Below are 26,590 nucleotides of genomic sequence, written 5' to 3' on the forward strand. Positions count from 1 at the left end.
AGATCTCAGAAGCATGGGTAAGAAAAACAGAAGTAAACAAATGGAACTATATTAAAGTAAAAAGTTTTTGCACATCAAAGGAAACAATCAACAGAGTGAAGAGGAAACCTGTTGAATGGGAGAACATATTCACAAACTATTCATCTAACAAGAAATTAACATCCAGAATTTACAAAGAAACTCAACAGCAAAACACACACACACACACACACACACACACTCTCTCTCTCATTTAAAATAGCATATTGAGTAGACATTTCTCAGAAGAAGATATATAAGTGGCTAACAGATATATGAAAAAATGCTTACCATCACTAATCATCAGGAAAATGCAAATCAAAAACACAATGGAGATATCTTATTAAATTAGAATGGCTTTTTTTTTTTTTTTTTTTTTGAGGCGGAGTCTCACTCTATCGCCCAGGCTGGAGTGCAGTGGCGCAATCTCAGCTCACTGCAAGCTCTGCCTCCTGGGTTTACGCCATTCTCCTGCCTCAGCCTCCCGAGTAGCTGGGACTACAGGCGCCTGCCACCTCGCCCGGCTAGTTTTTTGTATTTTTTGGTAGAGACGGGGTTTCACCGTGTTAGCCAGGATAGTCTCGATCTTCTGACCTCGTGATCCGCCCTTCTCGGCCTCCCAAAGTGCTGGGATTACAGGCTTGAGCCACCGCACCCGGCCACTAGAATGGCTATTAACAAAAAGACAAAAAATAACAGATGCTAATAAAATGTGAAAAAAAGAGAACTCTCATACACTGCTGGTGGGAATGTAAATTAATACAGCCATTATGGAAAACAGTATGGAGATCTCTCAAAAAACTAAACATAGACTATACAATCCAACAATCCCACTATTTGGTATTTATTCAAAGGAAAAGAAATCAGTCTATCAAACAGATACATGCACTCCCATGTTTACTGCAACATCATTCACAACGGCAAAGATACAGAATCATTGTTCATCAACAAATAAATGGATAAAGTGTGGAATATATACACAATGGAATACTATTCAACCATGAAGAAGAATACAATCCTGTTATTTGCAGCAACATGGTTGGAAGTGGAGGTCATTACGTTAAGTAAAATAAGTCAGGCACAAAGAAAAATATCATATATTCTCACTCATATGTGGGAGCTAAAACAACTGATCTCATGCAGGCAGAACAGAATAACAGTTACCAGGTGCTAAGAAGGGTGTGTTGCGGGGTGAGGGGATGAAGAAAGGTTAGCTAATGAGTACAAACATACAGTTAGATAGAATAAGTTTTAATGTTCGCTAACAGAGTAGGGCGACTATAGTTAACAATGTATTGTATGTTTCAAAACAGCAAAAGAGAATGACCCGAAATGTTCCCAGCACATGGAAATGACAAATACACAAGGCGGTAGATACCCTAAATACCCTGGCTTGACCAGTACAGTATGCATGTAGCAAAATATTACATGTACTCCATAAACACGTACAAATGTTATAGATCAATACAAATAATTTTAAGCAGTTGAACAGAAAGTTACATGTGAAAGGCATGGATCCATTTGATTTCACTTTGAAAATGAGAAGATACATTCTTCATGAGAACACAACTAAGAATACAGAATTTGGGTTAAAAGAAGAAAATAGCCAATAAGTCAGCAACTTGTATGTGCTGAAACTTTTAGGAGGAAAGGATTATTCAACCAACACCTTGCAAATAAAAACTTTCAGGGCTGCAAGGCTCCACAGAGCTCCCTGTATAGTATAGTATCCGCTGTCACATTCTCTCACACCAACATATTCACTTCCCAATACTACAAGAAAAGCCAGACTTAAGCAAAACTTCCAAACAGGTGGAGAAGAAATCACCTGTATAGTATGACCAGTTTCTACTAACTTTTTTTCACTTCCTCTGGGTTTTTGCTGTTTTTTTAATATAAGATTGCTGAACACCAAATATGATCTTCCCTGTTCACTCTGTTGGAGGGTTCTGGTGTTTGCAGGGGCAGTTGTTGCTTTTTGCCAACAACACATTGTTTTCAGAGAGGAGAATCCTTACTGATTTCACACACTCATTTGTTTTCGGAGACCAGGCCACTGGGAAATGAGAGGAAGGAAGGAAGGAAGGAAGGAAGGGAGGGAGGGAGGGAGGAAGGAAAGGAGGGAGGGAAGAGAGGGAGGGAAGGGAGGGAGGGAGGAAGAGAAAGAAAGAAAGAAAGAAGAGAGGGAGAGAAGGAGGGAGGCAGGGGAGAAAGAGGACAGAGAGAAAAAGAGGACAATAGTTTAGGCTATGTTGGATGCATAAATTAAGGTTGGATCTCCATCTAGAGATAAGGGCCGGACATTTCCATTATTTCATAAAAGCTTCCCAACCTCAGCCTCAGGGAGCCAAAAACTGCTAATGTGAACTAATTCCTAACTCAAAAGTTAAGGTTAGAAAGCCTCACTGCCCTCTGGGAAGGCTTGGGGATTTCCCCACCTCTGCCTGGGGGCCTCATATAAGAAAAGTCAGTCTTGGGCAGGTTCCTGGGAGATAGCATTCAGCACCTTCTTGGTCGCTACTCCACACACCCCTCCCGGGCAGCCCACCCCGTACCACTTCCTAGGCAAACTCTCCCACAGAACTCTGCCCTTCCCGAACTCTTCTGAAGGGCAGGTGTCTCTACAGTGCTCATTTGTTTCCACGAGGTCATTTTAGCTCAAGGTTAAAGGGCTAAAATCAAATGAGATGTCATTTGTATTGCAGCAAACAAATAGTAACAATAGAATATACTGTTGGTCTATTTTGAGATGGTGATAAGAAAAAAGAAAAGGTAGAAATAAACGTCATTCTTTTCCTTCTTGTGAAAACTTTCATGACCTTGCTCAACACTTTAAAACTGTACTTCCTTTACAAGATGTGTCCTTGAAACATCACATGTAAATCTATTTTTTATAATTCAAAACATTTTAAATTTACTTTAGAAACTGGCTTGTTGAAAGGCATCATCAAAGAATCCTTTGGTAAAATGAAAGGGCGTTAATGATTTCTTTGTCATATATATTCAGATTTAGGTGTATCAGCTTTTCTTAAAATGCCGAACATGTCTATGATTTAGGATGAAAGGTAATTAAGTGTTTTTAAAAATAGATTTCAACTGAACTTGCTCTAGCCTACACAGACTTTTTCCTACAGTCACACAGTTTCAATAGGATATTTGGATCAGAAAAAGACCCTTCTGTGATCTCAGAGCATGTTTTAAAGCCTGCATATATTTTGCCTCTTCTTTGTCAAACTGAAATTATTGACTTAAGAAATTTAGTAATTTTGCTTTTCAAAAAACAGCTATAATGACAAAGTAAGAAAAAGAAATTCTGATCAGTAGCTTAAACTCAATTCTAGAGTTAAATTAACATAATAACAGTATTGTGACCATGAGCATGGGAACGCCCAAGAAAGAGACAACAGATTTGCCAAAATGAGGTCAGCAAAGTCTGCCTCTTCCTTTATCAACTGTGCAGAGAAGAGAAGTGAAGAGGTACATAATCTCCACGCCAGCATTTATGGAAGATGGGAGTTTGAGGGAGACTATAAACAAACAATATTTTGGTATCTGGCTTTTAAACTCACATTATGGTTGTTCATTCCACTACAGTGCAAATAATACCAAAGATGAAAGTTTCAAGCAAATAATCTGGCTCTCCATTAGAATGAGCTCGCCTCTGCTGGCTCCTCTAACTTTGAAAATGTTGGTGTCCTCCAGGGTTTTCAACCTTTCCCTCATCTCTTCTCCCACATTCTCTCCTGGGAAACTGCATACACTCTCAAAGGATGTGCTTACCATCAAATACCTAGATTGTGATCTTTAGCCCCAAATCTCACCCCAGAGTTCCAGATGCACGTTTTCAGCTGCCTCCTGGATGTCCCAATTCTGAACTCATTATTTCCCTCCCTTTCTCAGTGCGTGTTCCTCTCTGTGTCCTCTCCCCTACATAGCACCAACTACTCAGGTGATAGGAAAAGTGGCTAGAATGAGACCTCAGATATTATGACCTCTAGCCTTGACCTCAAAAATGCATATAAATCCAAAATTAGTTCAACTTGACTTTGGAAATTAATCAGACACAACACATAAGCAAACACTGTTCCAGAATCTCTTTTATTTGCCATTAATTCCCAACTGACCCACGGGCCACAGTTCCTAGAAGTAGCAACAAAATGAGCATTTCAATTTTCACACTGTTGTAGGAGGAGCTAATCTGAACAGTTGGCTGCTTAGACTCTGCTAGTTATTTGCCTATTGTCTCTCAGCCCCAACCCCACTCATCTGTCTCCACTCAGTGATTCTACTCTGCAATCTACATGTCTCAGGCTTCCTTGCTGCTGGCTTCTGGTTAGGCTGTGACAGTGGAAAGAAAGAGCTGGGAAGAAAAGAGCTGCTCCTGCTTTTAGCCTTGACGGTCATCCTTCTAGCAGTGGGTAAAGCAGGAGCGCTGTGGTATCTCCTGCGCCATTCCATTCCCAGTTCCTCTCCCCTCCCGCTCATCAGTACCACCCAAGGTAGCTCCTCCTCTGAGCACCTGGATTTTGTATTGCCACCTCTTCCCTTTTATCAGCCAGCACCTAGAGGTAGTGTCCATTTTTAATTTTTTCAAACTTCCAGACCCTGTAGAGCCAGATCCCTGTATGAAATCTCTTCCATGTAAAATACTTAGCAAGGTTCTTGTATCCTAACTGGACCCTGGCTAATGAAAGAAAATCTCCTTTCCTCTATGGTTTGTTTTCTTTTGTTGAAAAGTTGAGGTTTGGCCGGGCGCGGTGGCTCAAGCCTGTGATCCCAGCACTTTGAGAGGTTGAAACTGGCGTATCACGAGGTCAGGAGATCGAGACCATCCTGGCTAACCCGGTGAAACCCTGTTTCTACTAAGAAAATACAAAAAACTAGCCGGGCGAGGTGGTGGGCGCCTGTAGTCCCAGCTACTGGGGAGGCTGAGGCAGGAGAATGGCGTAAACCCGGGAGGTGGAGCTTGCAGTGAGCTGAGATCCGGCCACTGCACTCCAGCCTGGGCGACAGAGCGAGACTCCGTCTCAAAAAAAAAAAAGTTGAGGTTTTGGCGGGGCGCGGTGGCTCAGGCCTGTAATCCCAGCACTTTGGGAGGCTGAGGTGGGCGGATCACAAGGTCAGGAGATAGAGACCATCCTGGCTAACAGGGTGAAACCCGGTCTCTACTAAAAATACAAAAAATTAGCCGGGCGTGGTGGCGAGCACCTGTAGTCCCGGCTACTCGGGAGGCTGAGGCAGGAGAATGGCATGAACCCGGGAGGCGGTGCTTGCAGTGAGCCCAGATCGAGCCACTGCACTCCAGTCTGGGTGACAGAGCGAGACTCCGTCTCAAAAAAAAAAAAAAAAAGTTGAGGTTTTGCTCATAAAATATCACTTTCCATTGCGGATAGCTCTACATTTGGTTACGGATTATTCTGCCATGGAGACTGCTTTTGAGACTGGAAAGGGAAGAATAAATATCAGTAAGAGGAAACACACCTCAGAAAGAGGCCAGCTGGAATTGCAGGAATTTCGGGTGCATGTTCCACTTAAGATTCTAAATTCAAATTTATACTGAGTATTTAACAGGTTAGAGAAATACAGGCCTCTTTATTTTTTGCTTAATTTTTATTGTATATGTTTAAGATATACAACATAATGTTTTACTATATATATAGATAGTGAAATGATTACTACACTCAAGCCAATTAGCATATCTGTCATCTCACATAGTTGTCTGTGTTGTGAGGGTGGGTGGGAGGGGTAAGAGCATCTAAAATCTACCATCTTAGCAAATTTCCAGTATTCAATATAATAAATGCCTATTTTAAATGTTTGTTTTTCCTCTCTAGGGACACAATACATTTTAAGACTCAACAAAGAAGACTCTTACTCCTGACACCTGTCCTTCCTTCAGCCCCTTCCTCAACAACCCAACAGCCCATGGAGCTCTGTCATCTCTGAAGCATGTAGCCATCTGTACCCACTCCTCACCTCCACTGCAGCAACCTCAGTCTAATTCACCAGCACCTATGCCTTGGAAGACAGCTTTCTCCCACTTTTCCAAGGCATGATGGTGGGATAATTTAGTTTCGGCAAAGAAAATTATGAAGCTTACCTCTCAGCACACACAAATTATTAACAGGTAGACTACACCTTAGGGGAGATAGTTTTCCCTAAATCTCTCATGTTTCTGCAAGTCTTGAAGGCAGAAGCTCTGCTTTTTTTGTGTTCTTTGCTGTCTCTTCAAGGATATTTGTATGGCAAACAGTCTTAGAAGATACAGTGTCTCTCCCCAAGGAAAATGACAGACTTGTTTACTGTCCAGTATACAAAGACAATTTCTCCCTCTGGGCAAAGGTCAGGCAAGCTTACAGCCCATTATAAAAGACTTGGATTCCCTAGGCTCAGGGCTCCTCACCTCTAACACAGTTCACTCCAGGTGTACAAGTCACATGACCCTCTACACATTTGCTCTGTGGGAATTTGGGCTCTGGGAACTGGCACAAGAAGATGCTGATACTCTGGCCAAGTCATTTGTCTCTGACCTGGGAGTCTTGTGTCTTCTGCTAACATTTGTGACACTGAGGCAGGCTAACTTGTTAGTTTGCAAGCAAGGCAAAATTTCAGACACTCCACAGTTCTTGACTTACAATATTAAATGTGAAAAACAAAACTATAAAGCTTTAGAAGATGAAATAAAGAGTAGCTTCATAATCTGGAATTGAAAAAGATGTCTAAAACAGATACATATAAATACTTATATGTATAGATACTTACCATATAGGGAAAAGAAGGATAAACTTGACTAAACTAAAATTAAGAACTTCCACTGACCAACAGATACCACCAACAGAGTGGAAGAGGAAGTCCTAGCCAGAGCAATTAGACAAGAGAAAGAAATAAAAGGAATCCAAATAGGAAAAGAAGTGAAAGTATTTCTCTTCGCTGATGATATGATTCTATACCTAGAAAACCCTAGACACTCCACCAAAAGGCTCCTAGAACTGATAAACAACTTCAGTAAAGTTTCAGAATACAAAATCAATGCACAAAAATCAGTAGCATTTCTACACTCCAATAACATTCAAGCTGAGAGCCAAATCAAGAATGCAATCCTGTTTACAACAGTCACACAAAAAATTACCTAGGAATGCATCTAACCAAGAAAGTGAAACATGTCTACGAGAAGAACTACAAAACGCTGCTGAAAGAAATCATAGATGATACAAACAAATGGAAAAACACTCCATGCTCACGGTTTGGAAGAATCAATATCGTTCAAATGTCCAAACTGCCCAAAGCAATCTAAAGATTCAACACCATCTCTATCAAACTAGCAACATCATTTTTCACAGATCTAGAGAAAACTATTCTAAAATTCATATGGAACCTAAAAGGTGCCCAAATAGCCAAAGCAATCACCAGCAAAAAGAACAAAGCTGGAGGCATCATATTGCCCAACTTCAAACAGTACTATAAGGCTACAGTAACCAAAACATCATGGTGCTGGTACAAAAACAGATATGTAGACCAATGGAATAGAACAGACAACCTAGAAATAAAGCTGCACACACAGGGATAGCTGGCTAGCCACATGCAGAAGAATTAAATTGGACTATCACCTTCCACCATATACAAAAATTAACTCAAGATGGATTAAAGATTTAAATATAACACCTCAAACTATAAGAATTCTAGAAGAAAACCCAGGAAACACCATTATGGATATCAGCCTTAGGAAAGAATTTATGACTAAGTCCTCAAAAGCAATTGCAACAAAAACAAAAACTTGACCAGTGGGACCTAATTAAACTAAAGAGCTTCTGCACAGCAAAAGAAACTATCAACAGAGTAAACAGACATTCCACAGAATGGGAGAAAATATTTGCAAACTATGCATCCAACAAAGGTCTAATATCCAGAATTTATAAGGAACTTAAACAATGGAACAAGCAAAAAACAAATAACCCCATTGAAAAATGGGCAAAATACATGAATAGACACTTTTCAAAAGAAGATGTACAAGCAACCAAAAAACATGCAAAAAATTCTCTACATCTCTAATCATCAGAGAAATGCAAATCAAAACCACAATGAGATACCATCTCACACCAGTCAGAAAGGCTATTATTAAAAAGTCAAAAAACATCTGATAATGGTGAGGCTGTGGAGAAAAGAGAACACTTATGCACTGTTAGTGGGAATGCAAATTAGTTCGACTGCTGTGGAAAGCAGTTTGGGGATTTCTCAAAGAACTTAAAACGAAACTACCATTCAACCCAGCAATCCCATTATGGGGATATACCCAAAGAAAAATAAATCATTCTACCCAAAGGACACATGCACATGTATGTTCATCGTAGCACTATTCACAATAGCAAAGATAGGTTCACATCGACAGTGGATTGGATAAAGAAACTGTGGTACTTACACACCATGGAATACTATGCAGCCATAAAAAGAATGAAATAATGTCCTTTGCAGCAACACAGATGCAGCTAGAGGCCACTATCCTAAGCAAGTTAACACAGGAACAGAAAACCAAATACTGCATGTTCTCACTTAAAGTGGGAGCTAAATATTGGGTACTTGTGGACACAAAGATGGCAACAATAGACAATGGAGACTACTAGAAGTGGCAGGGAGAACTGGGGGTAAGGGTTGAAAAACTAACTTTTGAGTAATATGCTCAGTACCTGGGTGACAGGATTAACTGTACCTCAAACCTCAGCATTAATTGTACCCCAAACCTCAGCATCATGCAATATACACATATAAAAAACCTGCACATGTACCCCCTGAATCTAAAATACAGGTTAAAATTATTTTTAAAAGAAGAGAGCTCAATCTGCAAAATAAATAATTTTGACATAAAACCAACAAGGGCTTATATCCAGAATGAATATATATTCTACAAATCAATAAGAAGACAGAAAAAGAGAAAAATGGACAAAATAGTTGGGCAGACCCTTCACAACAGGGGAAATCCAAATGACCAATAAATATATGAAAAGGTTCTCAACCTCAATCAAAATGAGGGAAACACAAATGAAACTCATGGCCAGGCATGGTGGCTCATGCCTGTAATCCCAGCACTTTGGGAGGGTGAGGCAGGTGGATTACCTGAGGTCAGGAGTTCAAGACCAGCCTGGCCAACATGGTGAAATCCTGTCTCTACTAAAAATACAAAAATTAGCCAGGCATGGTGGTGGGGGCCTGTAATCCCAGCTACTCAGGAGGCTGAGACAGAAGAATTGCTTGAACCTGGGTGATGGAGTTTGCAGTGAGCTGAGATCGTGCCACTGCACTCCAGACTGGGTGACAGGGCAAGACTCCATTTCAAAAAAAAAAGAAAAGAAAGAAAGTCACATGGAAAACTGTGTCATCATCTAGCAACGAACACCAGATGGACCATCAATTCTGTTTTTAGACACAAGTCTTCCAGGGAGACATGTATGAGTATGTTCATAGCAGCATTATTTGTAATAGCCAAAAACTGAAAAGACCCCAGAAGCCTACCAACAGGAAAATAGCTCAATAAAGTATGGTATAGTTATACGATGGTATTCCATACCAGCATAAAAATGAACTACGGTTATGCAGAACAACATGGATGGATCTTAAAAAAATAAAAATGTTGAGTGAAAAGAGTCAAACACAAAAGTACATATGGCCCTATTTTTAGAAGTTCAAAAATAGGCAAAATTCAATTCACAGTATTTAGGAATACCTCCTGATATAGTCTGGGTCTTTGTCCCCATCCAAATCTCATGTGAAATAGTATCCCCAATGCTGTAAGTGGGGCCTGGTGGGAGGTGCTGGATCGTGGGGCAGCCCCTCATGGCTTCGTGCTATCTTGGTCATAGTGAGTTTTCGTGAGATCTGGTCATTTAAAAGTGTATGACACCTTCCCCTACTCTTGTTCTGCTTTGCCATGTGACGTGCCTGCTGCCCCTTCGCCTTCCACTGTGATTGTAATCTTCCCGAAGCCTCCCTAGAAGCCAAGCAGATGCCAGCACCATGCTTCCTGTACAGCCTGCAGAACCATAGCCAATTAAATCTCTTTTCTTATAAAGTACCCAGTCTCAGGTATTTCTTTATAGCAATGCAAGAATGGCATAATACACCTACTTAGGTTGTAAAACTATGGATGAAAGCAATAAGTCATTGCCAGAAAACATACTATTAGTAGTTATTTTGCTGGGAAAGAAGAGGATGTAACTATAAAAAGATACATGGGAGCTTCTGGGATGCTAGCAATGTCCTAGTTCTTGCCCTTAATGGGGTAACATTAGTGTTCACTTTATAATAATCCAACAGCCTGTACACTTATGTTTTATGCCCACAGAAAACAAGAGACTCAAGAAATGCATGCTCATCATGAAATTGAGCCTTGCCAGTAACCCAGAAGCCCCCCATGGATCCCTTTCTAACACAACCTCCCACCTCCTCTCATAGCCTATTACTACGCTGACTTTAATTCCCTAAGTGTACATCACTAAATACCATGATTTATCTTGGTCTGTTTTTTATTTTTCCTGGAATGAAACCAACTGAATATTTGCACTAGAGTCTGAAAACCGTTCTTGATAAATCAATTTATTACTGTGATGTATATGTTTCTTTCAACATAACGATATTTTTCCAGTGAATTAAACATAGTTCAGCAGAAACAAAGATAATGTTCCATAACTTCACGAGTGTGTGTGAAAACACATTGAGAACACCAATTTAAAATCAGCAAAACATTATCCATGACATTAACTCAGTGATGTTAATTTGAATTTTATTAGATTTGTAATGTTATTTGCATTTAATTTGAAATGTTTGGAGTTTATAGTTGTCTTAAAGCTATAAGCATAAATTAACACTTAGTTTTATGTTTAGACATATTTAAGTAGCAATATAATAAAACTAAATTTAAGTCAATACACCAAAAAGTCCCTTATGGAAAGGGGTCCTTAATTCACACAGGTTTGAGAAACCTGCCTAGGCATCAGCTCCCATTCCCTTCCCCTCCCCATTCCACCTGCGTGGGCTCCCTTTACCCCAGGACAAAATATCCTGCTACATAAATCCAGGCACCATCAAGAAAAGCACTTCCCAAAGCATCCGTGACATCTCTGTGAAGTGATGTCAAGCACTCAACCTGCTAGTTCTGGAATTCATTCCGATTCCATTTGTCATACATGTGATCAAAGCTGGAGAACAAAATAAGACACAGGTAATTAAGCAAAGTGTGAACACCGCTGATTTGAGCCAGAGGACAAGTCTTTGAAATGCTAATGACAATAATCCAAAACTGACTTCACTCTCACTTATGAACTGGGGCATAGAATTCACTCACCCAAGTAGATTTGCTTCCTCTGGCTGCTATAAAAAATTACCAAAAACTCAGTGGCAAAACAATACAGACTTGTTTTCTTACAGCTCTAGAGGTCAGAAGTCTAAAATCAGTCTTCCAGGGCTAAAATCAAGGTGCTGGCAGGCCTGGTTCCTTCTGGAGGCCCTAGGAGACAGGATCTGTGTCCTTGCCTTTTCTGGCTTCTAGAGGTCATGTGCATTCCTTGGACCCTGATCTCTCCTTCACATCACTCCAATCTCTTGCTTCCATCCTCACATTGCCTTCTCATATAAGATACCACTCACAGGTCCTAGGGATTAGGACATGGACATCTTGGGAGTGAGGGGAATTTCCCAGCCTGACACACCCAACAAGCAGAGTCTGACCTATGACAGCTGTGAATAAGAGGGACCCACTTCTCCTTTGCTTAAATGTCAAGGGGTCAAAAGGTGCTCACAAACACCTGCCTCAAATGCAGTTTCTGTGTGAATGGATCCTAAACTGCAAAGCACTACCATTTATGCCTACAGATAGAGAAACACAACATTTCTGCAATCATCTCATCCTTTTAAACTGGGTAAGAACTCAAAGAACTTGCTTCTGCTTTTGAAAAACTTATTTTGAAATAATGTCTGGTTTACAGAGAAGTTGCAAGCATATGACAAAAGAATTCCCCAATGCTACAAAGAATGCTCCAATAGACTTCGCCAGATTCCCTCAATTTTATCTCATTTATTTTATCAATTTTCTCTCTCTCTTTTTCTCCCTCCAACCCACCCTTTCCACCCTCTCTCTCTCTCCCTCCACTAAATCATTTTGAGGACAAATTGCAGATATGATGCCCCCTTTCCCCCTAAACATTTCATTGTGTATTTCCAGGGCAACTTAGCTTCTAAGCGGGTTTGGAAAACAGAGGGCTGAATTGTCAGTGGGAAAAGTTTTCCAAGGGAGATATTCTTCCTCCCTGGAAGGGAGGTCTGGGAATCCAAAGGAGACAAGTCCTTGTTCTGGAAAGTGGGAAGTGTCACATCTCATTATATTACAAAAAATTATTTTTCACATAATATTATCCCAAACTCCAGGCACTGAGATTTTTGCCCTTGATCCACTGATGAGCAAGTACTTATAATACACAATCTCTACCCATCCACTACAGGGAAGCTCAGTGAAACTGGCTACTGAACAGCACAGATGGAAGGAACAAAGCATGGAAAATAATCCTCATGGACTAGTTGTTTCTCCTTGTCTTTTCTACGTCCTAACATAAAGTGAATTGAAACATCCTCTAGGATAAGAGCTATGCCTTAGCTATCAGTGTTCTGCAATTGTGTGTATCCCATAATCATTCATTTACGATGATCAGTCATTTATGATGATCATCCATTTACGATCCTTATTCATTTATGATTTTCTGCTCAGGTTGCTCTTAGGGTTAGATGGAAAAATTCCATTCAACAAAGATTTATTGAGCACCTACCATGCCCTGGGTCAAGTGGGAAGTAGAAACGAATGGAGGGGCATGATTTAGTGGGAGAGACAGATGCATCAACCACAAAGAGCAAAACAGCATGAAGTACAGTCTGCAGTAGAGCATGAGGGAAGTGTTCTCAGTGGTAGAAAAGACTTCCTAAAGGAAGAAGGGCAGGGATGATGCCTTGAAGCAGCATTTGGGAAGTCTAGGAGAGGGGCAAGGGTTTTCCCAGATGAAAGAGAAGCCTGAGCCAAGGCACCACAGGATGCAGATGTCCAGCACGTCTAGGGCTAGAGGGTGACTCATCCGGTGTGGCTCAACAGTGGAGGGTTTGAGTGCAGTTGGGGCCTGAAAAGGACGTGGAATAAGATCATGAAACCTCTTGACACCATGTCTTATCTTTCCATGGTCTTTATTCTGTAGCTATAGTTGAACTTTCAGAAAACAAATTTCCTTTTCATTGCCAAGTAATTAACATTCCACAAGTTAAATGTTCAAAACCTTGACCTCATTCTAGCGATTAAACAATTTCTCAAAGACCCTTCCAACCCCACACCTCTCAGCTCCATGCTGTGATAAATGCATCACTAGCAGAAGGTAGGGCAGGAAAGGCATTGCTAATACACACAGCAGAAAAACACAGATTCACAGCAGGAAAAGTACAACTTTTGTGCAAAGTTGACCCAGACCATCTCATTATGCAGTGGTTGAAACCTGTCTGAAAGGGAGTGCGTGGATTTGTCATGAGGACCTATGTAAATATATTTCCAAAAGATTATTTTCAAATGGCTCTACAGTTTAGAAGGAAGAAAAAAGATATAACCTTTTTAAAATGTGGGAAGCAGGAACAATATTGCTGGCAGCTTATTCATCTAGTTAATGAGTACTCTAAGGAGTCCATCCAGAATAGCACCTCATCTGGAGGAAGCTGGTAGGGAGAGGCAGGGAGGGAGACAGCCAGGCAAAGGTGGGAAAACAGCGCTGACTACACTGAGAGTCTTGGAGGGGATGGACGAATAGGGAGGCCAGGAAGGCAGGGACGGCCAGGAAGGAAGAGAGAAGGAGGAGGGTGAAGGTTAGGGAGCAATGGTGCTGCCCTACCACCACTCTGCCTGGCACCTTTTGTTTGGCTCCCTTACACGGGCAGGAACAGAGGACCTTTCCAATTCTAATGTGCAGGAAAGCCCGATCTGAAAACCAGGAGTAGCTTTTCTGACACCAGGAGCAAAGAAAGCAGCGCACTTCCAGGCTGTGATTGCCGCACAAAAGCAAATTATTTGGGAACACCACAAGCACTTATGAGACTTCTCACCCTAGCAGTAGTTTCGAAATGAAAACTACCCAGACCTTGCAGCAGCTAAGAATTAAACTGATACTAAATAAACATGGAGTTGTTAAGGCAAATGAAAAGAGTATTAAGCACATTTTTTTCTTAATTGACTTAAACATCTTTATCTTACTCTATCAAGGAGCTAATGGCAATGCATCTGGGTTACAGAAAAGTGATCTCACCCTCAGTCCCACCAAGACCTTGGCAATAAGAGTTCCAGAAGAATTTAAAAATCACCCATTAATGGATAGAAGCAGGGATGGGGTCAAGTCCCCTTAAATAGCAGGTGGTATTTATCCCTCTTGAGAGGACCTGTCAAGGCTCTCCTTGCCTTCTGAGGTGACCTAGGTCTGAAGACCCTTGTCAGTGCGAAACTCCACTGCAGTGAGTTTATAGTGCTGACATGGTGCAAAAACTCACAGAGAGTGACTGTCCATCCAAGGTCTGGCTCCTATTAGGTCCAGTATTGTTCCAAGTGTCAAACTCCCCTCTTACCCTGTATCCTGAAAGCTTGTGCAACACTAAGGCCTGACACCACACCAGACCTGTCCAGGGTGGGGATGGTAGGAGGAAATGCCCAGGAAGCATGGTAAACGTCAAGGGTGTGGCTTCCTGGGAGCCAAGGTGTGCTGGGTGAGGGAACCAGCAGGTGCACAGTACACTGGGAGAGAGAAAACTGGAAACGCTGTGATCCTGGAGACGAAGCAGCTGACACAGATGCTCTAGAGCCCAGGAGAAATAGGAGTTTCTAGACTTTTAGATTTCATAAGCAGTAAATACCCATAGTAGTAGTAATAGTTATTATTATTACTGTATACAAAGTATTTTCAACTTTTTTCATTTTCCCGGGAAAGGACACAACCTTTTTAACTATTGCTGCTGTTTTCATTTTAAAAAGGAACTTTTAATACTAAAATTATAGAAGGAACATAATATCTGACATCACATAAATTCAGATTTGAAGGAAATTTACTTTTTTTCCTTATTTGTTCTTATTTTTTCTCATTTTGTTAAGAACCAGTGAACACTTTGAAGAAAGCCAAAAGTTTACATCTGGAGCTGGAGGGTTCTGTGACTGCACACCAGGCACTCTGCCAGCCCTATTTCTGCCTGTAATCCTGCAGGTCACTTGCCAGAGGCAGTACCTTCCATAAAGAGAAAAGACTAAGGCACCATCACAGGCATCCCAGGACCTACCTAATCCGTTCTTCTGATTGGCCAGCTTTTTTTTTTTCATTGTACTTTAAGTTCTAGTGTACATGTGCACAACATGCAGCTTTGTCACATATGTATACATGTGCCGTGTTGGTGTGCTGCACCCATTAACTAGTCATTTACATTAGGCATATCTCCTAATGCTATCCCTCCCCCCTCCCCCAACTCCACGACAGGCCCTGGTGTGTGATGCTCCCCACCCTGTGTCCAGGTGTTCTCATTGTTCAATTCCCACCTATGAGTGAGAACATCTGATTGGCCAGCTTTCTTTTGGGAAAGCCTGAATGCTGTACCCCTGCTTGGTGTGGATATGCTCTAAGTAGTCCTTTGCAAACCCAGAGAAAGGATTAACTGATTGCCTTCCTTTTTTCACTTTGGCTGCCAGGAAGTTCAACATCAAATCTGAGGATCCGCATAGCAACATCATGCACCCTTTTACATGTATATTGACACATAAATACACTTGCACATGCTTCTACAAGCTTTGACTTTTCCATAAAATATTTATATGTTCCCGGATCATAATTTACGACTCTTATTTACACTGTACTTTTTAATTTTTAGCAAGTTGCTTCAAATCTTATGTGGGACAAGGAATAAATAAAATTTTTTAAAATTAGGACTATAAAATTTTGCTAAAGCAATTCACTGATAGGCAACGGCTGTGGCAAACACAATGTCTTTACATAGTAACCAAACTCCAAAGCAAAAATTATTTAGGCCACCAGGTTAGACATTAGATTCCAAACTTATATAAGCAAAGCTAATTTTTCCCCCAAAAGATATAATATAGTGGGCCATCAGCTGAATTTAAAATTCACACAGCTTCCAAACAATAAGAGGCACTTTTCTCTTCCACGAACAAAGACATTTTATTCATACATGAATAAAGCAAAGATTCTTTCTATTCTATCTACATGAAGCAATCCTGCATCTCTATGCAAAATGAGGTATTTTGCACCAGGCAGAGCTATATTACAGAATTGCTGTGCATTCTGGATGAAGTTGTCTGATGATGGCACATGCATTGAATAACAAAAAGCACTTTGTATCAGCAAAAAAAAAAAAAAGAATCCTTAAGCCTTCCATGACACTCTCTTCTATCTTTCCCTCAACACAAGGCATTGATGGGTGAACACATACATTAATATATTCACTTCGAATCTAGCACTGGGCATGCTCCCTAAAGGATGGCAAAAGTGTGTGGGCCCAAAGTGAAAGGCCCAAATCAAAGAAATGAACTCCACACCAAACATATTCGCACAGTGTTTTGGTTTAATTTTTCCAAGGGTATAATTTAAAATAGGCTTTGTGAAACTGGTGGGGGTGAGGGGAGGATTCTCTTCAAAGTGACTGTAAACTCCTTCAAGGCAGTAACTGGGTAATTTATACTTATTCTAGAGTTAAATCCCTGAAGTATTCATATTTCTGAATAATTAGGGAGGCATCATAAAAATAGCATACTCTTTAAAGATCTTTGCCCTCTTCCTTTCTCCAGAAGTTTAAATCATCTTCTTTCCTAAAGGATGGCAAATTTTTTGAGACGGAGTCTCGCTCTGTCGCCCGGGCTGGAGTGCAGTGGCCGGATCTCAGCTCACTGCAAGCTCCGCCTCCCGGGTTTACGCCATTCTCCTGCCTCAGCCTCCCGAGTAGCTGGGACTACAGGCGCCCGCCACCTCGCCCGGCTAGATTTTTGTATTTTTTAGTAGAGACGGGGTTTCACCATGTTAGCCAGGATGGTCTCGATCTCCTGACCTCGTGATCCGCCCGTCTCGGCCTCCCAAAGTGCTGGGATTACAGGCTTGAGCCACCGCGCCCGGCCTAAATCATCTTCTTAAAAGGGTTAATACGATTCTTATATCAGGAACCAGCACTGACCAACCTGGTAAATTTAACAGAAACCAGCGTTTATCACACCAATAAAACTGGATTTGACATACGAAGTTTTCACTTGAAAACTAAGTTCTTCCTTTCTCCCATTATTGAGCAATAAATTACTGAGAAGTTCTGGTCTACTAAATAGGAAGAAGTGAGGTTGCAGAAAATATAAACCAGTTTAAAGCCAGAAAGCCACAGCAATCATTTAGAAGCAAAACACAAAGTTATAAGCTTTCTTCATCATAAGAGTCGTTGTCTATCCCCAGCCTCCAGTCCTCTCCAAAGTCGGTGGGACATCTAAGAACGTGCTCCCAGGATTCTGCCCTCACTCCATGAGACGAGGCAGGGCATGCCTGCCCATTCCTCCCTTCCACAGCAGGTCAGCCTTCATTCCCCATCTTCTTTATCCAGGACAAGGCTTGACCAAAATGGCCTGTTCCAAAGGCAATTCCCCTGCTCTCACTTTTCTGTCCCATCACTTTCTCAAGAAAAATATGTATTTTTTAAATGTGTAGTTTCTTAATGCACACTAAAATGCTCAATGTATGTAAAAATATACATTCCATAAGCCTTACCAATTGCTCAATGCACAGTAAGATCCTGGGTGAGAAGCCTTACAATCACTTCTAATCAGTCTCCCTGTTTCTACCTCGGCCCCTCTAAAATCTATTCTCAAAGGAGCAACCAGAATGATCTTTTAAAAATGTAAGCCCAGGGGTGGCTCATGCCTGTAATCCCAGCACTTTGGTAGGCCAAGGCAGGCGGATCATGAGGTCAGGAGATTGAGACCATCCTGGCCAACATGGTGAAACCCCGTCTCTACTAAAAATACAAAAATTAGCTGGGCGTGGTGGTGTGTGCCTGTAGTCCCAGCTACTCGGGAGGCTGAGGCAGGAGAATTGCTTGAACCCGGGAGGTGGAGGTTGCAGTGAGCCACTGCACTCCAGCCTGGTGACAGAGCAAGACTCCGTCTCAATCAATCAATCAATAAAATAAAATAAAATTGCTCCTGGACCCCATATCCCACCTCTAGCACCCTTGATCCATTTTCTTTTTCCCCAAAGTACTTACTGTATAATATACTCATTTTGAGCTTACCATATAATATACATGGGTTTTGCTCATAGACATACTCCAAGCACCTAGAAATGTGTCTAGTACATAGTGGGTGGGCACTGAATAAATATTTTTTCAATAAATAAATGAATAAGGCCAAGTGCAGTGGCTCATGCCTATAATTCCAGCACTTTGGGAGGCCAAGGTGGGTGGATCACCCGAGGTCAGGAGTTCGAGACCAGCCTGGCCAACATGGTGAAACCCCATCTTCTACTAAAACTACAAAAATTAGCTAGGCGTGATGACATGCACCTGTAATCCTAGCTACTCGGGAGGCTGAGGCAGGAGAATCACTTGAACCCAGGAGGCGGAGTTGCAGTGAGCTGAGATCACACCACTGCACTCCAGCCTGGGCAACAGAGTGAGACTCTCAAAAAAATAAAAGAAAATAATAATAAAGGAATGAATACCTGGAAAATCCAAGATGAATCACTAAAAAAGTAATTAAAACCAACAAAAGACATCAGTAAAGGTCATTCATTAAAAATAAGTGTACAAAGGCCAGGCACAGTGGCTCACGCCTGTAATCCCAGCACTTTGGGAGGCTGAGGCGGGCAGATCACGAGGTCAGGAGATCGAGATCCTGGCTAACATGGTGAAACCCTGTCTCTACTAAAAAAAATACAAAAAAATTATCTGGGCGTGGTGGCGGGCGCCTGTAGTCCCAGCTACTTGGGAGGCTGAGGCAGGAGAATGGCGTGAACCCAGGAGGCGGAGCTTGCAGTGGGCGGAGATCACGCTACTGCACTCCAGCCTGAGCGACAGAGCAAGATTCTGTCACAAAAAAAAAAAAAAAAAAGTGTACACAAAAACAAGTTTTCAAACCTCAGTAATAACCAATCAGGAAAATGATTTTTTTTTTTTTTTTAGCAAAAGAGAATGATTTCTATAAACAAAACCTGTTATGGTGAAGAGATGGGGCAGAGCTGCGATGCTCCCAGCTCTCAGCCACTCCTCAGGAGCCTTTATCGCTAAAGGAGTGGAAGTTTGAAAACCTATGTATCAGAAAACGCATAGGAGAAAAGGGCCTATTCACACCAGAAACAAAAAATTTTAAAAACGTAGAATATTTAAGAATTTGCCAGACCTCTACTGAAATGAAACCTACAAAATTTTTCTGAGGGACATAAAAAGATTCAAAAGTAAATGGCAAGACATGCCACATTCCTAAGTGGGAAGACTAATTTCTAACAAGTCACAGACAAAACTACAACACAGCCAAAAATAATTATGTTAATATTAAAGGAATCGTAAAGCTCATCTAGAAACAAAAATGTAAAAAAAATCAGGAAAATGCCGAAAAACAAGAGTAACGTGCAAGAGCAGGCCCTATCAGATGTGTCCCGCAGAGCACAGTAACTACAAGTAGGTGGCAGAAAGTGCCAGAATCAACAGAATGAGCAATTAACAAAAGAGAAAGCTCAGAAATATAGCCAATATATAGGATCCCACTTCGTAATATGGGTAGCATTTACAATAGGAAGAGGTCAGATTATCCCATAAATTTGCTAACCATATTCATCACATTCAGGGGGAAAAAAAAGTTACAACCAAAGCTTTAAAAAAATTTCAGATGAATGGTTTAAATATTTTTAAATGAAAACATAAAAATAAAACCACCACATGTAGGTGAACATTTGTGTAATCTCAGAGTAGGAATGCCTTTCTAAACAGGATTTCAGAAGTCAGGACCTATAATGGCAAAGGCTAATAAAATCAACTACAAAAAAAAAAAAAAAAAAAAACCTCTATGTTAAAAAACAAATATGGGAAAAGATTAATAAACCTTATTACAGTAAAATAATTTCTTTTTACCAAAAGACATCTTTAGGCTTTAGAGAGTGAAAAGATAAACTACAGAGCAAGAGAAGATATTTGTACAACATATAACAACAAACGGCTAGTGTCCAGAATATGTAAAGAACTGCTACAAATAAATAAAACTAATTTCTTAAAAATGGAAAAATACTTGAACAAACATGTCACTAAAAAGGAAATTCAGGGCAGGCTCACGCCTCTAATCCCAGCACTTTGGGAGGCCAAGGCGGGCAGATCACCTGAGGTCAGGAGTTTGTGACCAGCCTGGCCAACATTTAGTGAAACCATGTCTCTACTAAAAAATACAAAAATTAGCTGAGTGTGGTGGCACACACCTGTAATCCCAGCTACTCGGGAGGCTGAGGTGGGAGAATTGCTTGAACTTAGGAGGGAGAGGTTGCAGTGAGCCGACATCGCATCACTGCACCCCAGCCTGGGTGAGAGAGTGAGACTCCATCTCTTAAAAAACAAAAAAAAAAGGAAATTCAACTGGCCAATAAATAAATGAAAGAATGCACAACCTTGTGACTGCCAGGGAATGCAAAATTAAAATTCCAATGAGATATCACTTACATACTCACCAGATGGGCAAAAATCAGAAAGACCAATAATACCACGGATTGGCAAGGATGTAAAATAATGGGAACTCTCATGTCCTGCAGATTGGAGTACAATCCCATATTATTTGATGAGGTCTGGCCATTATCTAGTAAAGTTAAAGAAAAAGTGAAGACGCCGATGTCCTTTAGCCAGTGAGTGCACAACAAGGTCAACTTAGAGAAGCCTGTGGAATGTGCACCAAGAAACACGCCCATAATATTTGCTGCTGCAGTTTTCATAATAGTCTCAAACCTAGGACAATACCAATGACCATGAACAGGAGAACAGATACATATGTAAGCGGTGTATTTATACAATGAATATCTAGATTGTGAATAAAATGAGCTCTGGTTATATGCAACTATATGGATATGCCTAATATCGAGATAAGACCCAATTTTAAAATACGGTATGATCCCATGTATAAAATGGGTAAAAACAGGCAAAATTAAACTATCTTGTTTAGAGATGCGTACATATTGGTGGTAAAACTGTAATTATAAAGAAGGAAATTATTATAAAAGTCAGGATAGTTATGTTAGTTGTCTACTACTCTGCTAAAAAATTACCCCCAAACGCAGCAGCTTAAAACAGCTCACATGGCTATTATCTCACACAGTTTCTGAGAGTCAGGAATCCAAAAGCAGCTTAGGTAGGTGATTCCGGCCCAGGATTTCTCATGAGCCTGCAGTTAAGCTGTGGGCCAGTGCTGCAGTCATCTGAAAGGCGGAGCATCTGCCTCCCAGCTCACCAACATGGTTGTGGCAGGCCTCAGTTCTCCAAGGGCTTTTGGAAGGAGAGCCTCAGTTCCTGGATACTGGGGCCTCTCCACAGGGCTGCCTGAGTGTCGTCAAGACACGGCAACTGGCTTCCCCCAGAGTGATTCATCCGCGAGAGAGTAAGCGAGCCCAAGATGGGAGCCACAGTCTTTTATAACCCAATCTGGAATGTAACATCCCACTGTTTCTGTCATATTCTGTTGGTCACACTGGCCCACCTTGGAACAATCCTGGGTGGGTATGAAGACCAGAAGGAGAGAATCACTGGGGGCCATCTGTGAAGTTGGCTACCACAATTGTGACTTCTTCTAGAAAGTTGGGTGTAGATTGTATCAGGAAGGAACACACAGGGAACTTCTGGGAAACTGGCAAGATTCTGTTGCTTGAATTGGTGGTTGTACAGTTGTTAACTTCATAATTATTTGATAAACTGTACATTTATATTCTATGCACTGTTCCAAATCTATGTCAGATTCCACAATAAAAATGTAAACAGAAAAGCCTATTTAAATTTCAAATGACTAACAGGAAAATTATTTGCAGCAATTCAACAATCATATGTAAAATGTGTAAAGAGTTCTTAGAAATCAGTAAGAGACAAACACCACAATGGAAATAAACAGTGATTCATAAAATAACAAAAAAGGTGAATAAGAATGTAACATTTCATCTTACAGTTAAAGAAACGACAATTAAAATAGTGATTTTAAAATATTATATTCAGCCTAGTGTTGATAAAGACATGGGGAAATCCGCCTTTTCTTACACTATTTGAGGGGGAAATTTTCTGGAACGTAACTTGGCGATGCATAACGAAAGTCCTTAAAATATCCAATGCTGACTCAGCAACTTTATTTCAGGATTACTTTTTTCCCCTAGGAAATTGTCAAAGACAGTAGCACGAAATCACTAATTATACTTGTTCTAGTTGGGAACACAAACATGAAATCAGGTTTCCAGGACTGGAATCCCAGCTGCAATACTTATTTTTCACTTCAGGTATATTATTTTGTACCTCAGTCCCCTCATCTGTAAAACTGGGGGAGAAGAAAATACCTACCCCGTAAGTTTGTTGAGGCTTAGGTGAAATAATGCATAAAAACATCTTAAACTCATAATCTGAAACAGCAAGTACTCAATAAATCTTACTCACTGTTATTAGTGAAAATTGGTAACAACTTAAATATCCAACAATTAGAAAACTTTAAATAAATTGTAGTTTTTTCACATTATACAGCTTCTAAAAATTATGATGTGGCTCTATATTCTCATAGAAATATCTTCACAATATATTAAGTGAGAAATGCAGGTTAGAAGCCAGTACATTTAATTTTTGCATTTCTATAAACATATGTAAATATAATAATATTGGGTATATATCCAATATTAAGAGTAACAATATAGGGTAATGAGATGTGGATAATGGTTTTGCTGGAGTTTTTTTGTATTTTATAAAGTTTTTTTTCTTTTTTTTGTATTTTATAATGTTTCATCAATGAACATAAGTGATGTATGAAATACATGATTAATTTAAAAACAATCCAAAATAACAAACAGAAAAATCAAGAGGTATGAAATACAGTGGATTTTCATTATTAAAAGTAATTATGTTCTATTAAGTCACTACAAACACTCAATTAATGAATACTGAACCATTACTTTAGCCTAAAGGAAATAGAAGTTAGGTTCTTTCAAGTCTCTGGTCACATAAGCCTCTGATATATATATGGGAAGCTGATCCAAATTCATAAGAAAAATACTAATACTCCAAAGGATGGCTAGGCCAAGGGTATGAACAAGTCATAGCAGGAGAAATACAATTAGCAAATAAACCCATGAGAAAACCCTGAGCCCCCAAACTGGGCAACATAGTGAAACCTCCTCTCAACAAAATATATGTATTTTTTAATTAGCCAGGCAAGGTGGAGCATGCCTGTACTCCTAGCTACTCGGGAGGCTGAGGGAGGAGGATCTCTTGAGCCCCAGAAGGTCGAGGCTACAGTGAGCCATGATGGCACCACTGCACTCCAACCCAGGTGACAGACTGAGACTTTGCCACAAAACAAAACAAAAACCTCAGGCCCATTCATTTATTCACATCCATCCATTTATTCATTCACACAGGCATATATAAGGTACCTCCAAAGGTGCACAGCCGGGTGCTCCAAAAGTCACAGATATAAGGCATTAAGTCCTATTCCTGGGCAATTTGGGAGACACACGCTGAATCCAGGAAGTATGCACACGTGGGTGTGGAGGCCTCAGCCTCCCCTGTTTCCTACTGTGTGTGGGGTGCCTCCACTCACCATTACACCAAACATGGCAGTGGTTACTCGCTTGCCCTGGGACACCCAAGGAAGGTGCTGCTGATTGTGATCACCAACTCAGCAAACCCTTAGGCTCCAGGATGCTGATCTGCTGTCCATTTCCACACACTGATGAGGGGACGGCATCCCACCCAGGTGAAGGGCATTCCTAAAAAGTCAGTAGACCCTTGATAAAAGGCTATAATTTAGACACATAGTTGTCATTTGATCTAAAGACATACCACTTATTCCAACAACTTGAAACTATTCTTCAGATTAAGTTTATATTATTCCTACAGTAAAGCTTAGTCAAATAGCTGCAATTAACATTATTTATAAAACACCTATTTTTCTAATGAGTTATTAGGTTCCCTTCCTTTCCTGCAAACTGTGTCTAAAAAGAAACCAGTAAGTTGTTTGTTTTTTTTTAGACGGAGTCTCACTCTCACCTAGGCAGGAGTGCGGTAGCGCGATGCCAGCTCACTGCAACCTCAGCTTCCCGGGTTCAAGAGATTCTCCTGCCACAGCCTCCAAGTAGCTGGGGTTACAGGCGTGGGCCTCTACACTTGGCTAATTTTTGTATTTTTAATAGAAACGGGGTTTCACCACGTTGGCCAGGCTGGTCACGAACTCCTGACCTCAGGTGATCTGCCCACCTAGGCCTCCCAAAGTGCTGGGATTACAGACGCGAGCCACCGCACCTGGCCAGAAGCCAGTAAGTCTTAAATGCAAGATGCGTTTTCTCATGTGTAGGATGAGTAACTGAGATCTTGCATCCAAACATGAAATTGAATAAACTGACCTTTCAATGTCTGTTCCTCTTGTGATGCTAATAATCTCACTCTGAATTCCACCTCTAACCCTCCCAAGAATATTAAACAGGATCATGACTAGCAAAGTGAATTTTTTTTTAATGTATAAGTCAGGAAGAGAAAAAAATATTAGCACAGAGAGTACTTTTATGATGTATTAATACTTCACAAATCTAAAATTAAAGTTCAGTTTATGTATGAAATATAGCATAACTTGAGTTACTTAAGTTTCATAAAATGCAAAAATACAGTTTTTCCAGACAATAATTACAAATTTAATCCATTTACTTTCATAAATGTCATAAAGTTGTTAATTATGCTGTAAACAGTGTTACAAGCTGTTGGCCTTCAAAGAATTGCAGAGTTCTTGCTTATTTCTGAGAAGCATATAACTCTGGAACACTAAAAACTTCAGGTGAAAACAGTTTAAAACTATAATATTTTCTGGTCTAAAGGTCATTAACAGCATAAGCCAATTCCAAAAGGTACTAAGTTTCAAGGATACACAGAGGACAAGAAAAAATATTCCAAAATCCATGGTTATAACTCTTTTCAAAGGGCCTTCTTAGCCCCTGTCTTCTAGAAAGCAGAGCCCAAGACAAGGATTAAAGTGATGACAACTTATTGTGTGAGGTACTAGCCCAGAACAGTAAGAGTGAGGAAAGAGACAGCAAGGCCAAGAAAGAGTCCAAGGATTGTGTGATAAAGGATGTAACTGCACCAGCCACCTTCAAAACAAGCCAGGCCACTAGGCAAGTATGTCTATCAGCACACAGGACTTTCTTAGCTGCAAGAAGAAACTGCACCTCAGAGTAGTCCCTGGAAGGGAGAAAGAAAGGGAAATTGATCTGTCCAGTGCCATCCTATCCTCTCCCATTGGTTAAGATTCACCATAGGAGCCAAAGACCCAACACTTCCGGGTTTCATACTCCAGCCCTTGGACAGCCACTCGAGAAGCCAGGTTCTAGGCCCCTGGTGCGGCATTTCATCCGAGACCAATGGTGGAGAGAGATGTGGCACTTGACAGGGCTCAGCAGGTGGGGCCTGAAGGCCACACACTGGTCCAGGGCTTCATCGATGAACTCCAGCCTGCTCTGTAAACTCCAGCAAAAGTGTGGTCAGGGAGGAGGAGCTCAAAAGGAGGCAGCAACAAAACATACACCTAAAAATGCCTGCAAAGCTTATTACTATCAACATACCTTATTACTATCATTATATCCAATACAGAAGCATTGACACCAGAGATTTATTTCCTTATCTCAAATTTCCAAGTAACTTGCCCAATCAAGGACAGCACAATGACCACCTCAGGCCAGCTGTGGTTACTCTATAACATATTGGGAACCACAATAAAGTCAAGGTCCATGTTACTGACTGGAGATTAGGGCCTGGACTCAGAATATGGGTGCACCTTCCAGAATGATTCCATCTGAGCTGGCATTTGTTCAGCCCCTCATTATAATCAAGTAGCTGCCACATTAGCAGTTAACAGGACTTCCCAACCCTCTCCCTTTCAGATGATCTTCTCCAGTGTCATGTGTCCATTTTTCAGCAGACTGGTACCTTTTCCTGAAATAATGTAGCTTTTAAATATCAGGGAGTTGCGAGGCTTTGGGGTTCTAGTGTCATATTCCAGGATTTTATTCATATCTCATTCTGTGGCCAGGCCCTAATGTGTAATTGTTGTGTATTTGTTTGTTCTAAGGTCCTGTGTACTGATAGAATTTTATATACTTTACTCAGGTTGCAGTGACACTAGTTAAAACACTAATAATCATTTACTCAGGTTTACAGTTGGCACGATTCTTGGTATTTATCATTCAGTGGTCATTTCATTGACTATTAATCACTGAGTCTCTAAGGCTGGAACAGTTACCACACATGCTAGGTACTCAGTAAACATTTATTTAGTGAATGA

At 40.7% G+C, this 26,590-nt stretch overlaps 1 protein-coding gene across 6 annotated transcripts in view; it reads right to left on the reverse strand.

Annotated features, from left to right (window-relative positions):
- SH3GL3 (SH3 domain containing GRB2 like 3, endophilin A3) overlaps positions 1–26,590 on the reverse strand; it is a 182,215-nt gene that overhangs the window by 98,089 nt on the left and 57,536 nt on the right. For 2 of the 6 annotated variants that reach the window (XM_023194284.1, XM_023194283.1), the window contains one exon: positions 14,480–14,809. The exons of the other annotated variants lie outside the window; for them this stretch is intronic. The gene's annotated coding sequence lies outside the window, so the exon portion shown is untranslated. The remainder of the gene's footprint in view (positions 1–14,479; positions 14,810–26,590) is intronic. 6 annotated transcript variants of the gene reach the window in all.

The sequence above is a fragment of the Piliocolobus tephrosceles genome, chromosome 6, assembly GCF_002776525.5.
Source record: "Piliocolobus tephrosceles isolate RC106 chromosome 6, ASM277652v3, whole genome shotgun sequence".
NCBI classification, from domain to species: Eukaryota; Metazoa; Chordata; class Mammalia; order Primates; family Cercopithecidae; genus Piliocolobus; species Piliocolobus tephrosceles.